This window comes from Triticum dicoccoides, chromosome 3B, assembly GCF_002162155.2.
Source record: "Triticum dicoccoides isolate Atlit2015 ecotype Zavitan chromosome 3B, WEW_v2.0, whole genome shotgun sequence".
NCBI lineage: Eukaryota > Viridiplantae > Streptophyta > Magnoliopsida > Poales > Poaceae > Triticum > Triticum dicoccoides.
The window spans coordinates 747,221,923-747,222,846 of record NC_041385.1 but is presented as its reverse complement, the minus strand read 5'-3'; positions in this window follow the sequence as shown (position 1 = coordinate 747,222,846).

The following is a 924-nucleotide window of genomic DNA, read 5'->3' as shown; positions in this document are numbered from 1 at the left end:
AAGTGCATGTGAAGGAGAATGAGTAAGTGTGCAAAAAGAGTATGTGTGTGAAAGAGAAAGTGACAACAAACGATAAATTAGAGAGAGAGTGTGTTTTTTCGTTTCTTATGCGAACATATCACGCATGCATCTCCGACATGGAAAAGCAAGGCGAGGACATACACGAAGATAGCTAGTGTGTGATTGTTTGCAACCGAGAGAGACACCCCTGTAGCACATGTCCAATAGAGGTCTGGCCAACAAGGAAAAAAGGTCGAGAGGGACACATGGATGGCATGGACGAATGGGGAGGGAGAGAGGGTGTGTTTGTGATAGAGAGATCCTCTCAAGATCGTGAGGGGACTATATGGGTGGGAGATCGAGGGAGTGCGTGCGCGATAGAAAGATGCCCCGAGAGAAATCAAGATAGACCATGCACATGTTTGTGATGGAGACTAAGATTAGCTAGTCATATACATATAGGGGGGACTGTGTGTGCCGACAATTGAGTGAGAGACCATCATACTTGGCTAGCTCGACATGAGATTGTGTGTGTGTGCGTGTGAGATGGAGAGAGAACAAGGGAGAGGGATAGAGTTTTTGATGGGCCTATCGAGTGCGAGTGAGATATGCATGTGTATGTGTGACCCAGGTGGATAGAGAGTTTGAGAGAGGGGGAAGAGCTCCGAGACAACATAGTGGTGCGTGAGAGAGTTACGGGCAAAGAGCCAAGGAATTTGTGTGCGTACGATGAGTGCACCCAAGATATCTAGCTTGGACTAGCTAGAGTATCATACATATTGTGCGAGAGAGACCTATAGATGGTGTATATATGAATGTGAACTAGAAAGACCCTCCCCCACAGAGAGAGAGAGAGAGAGAGAGAGATGGAGAGAAAGGGAGAGGGACCAACAAGGTTTTTGTGTCGAATGCGTGCGACAGAAT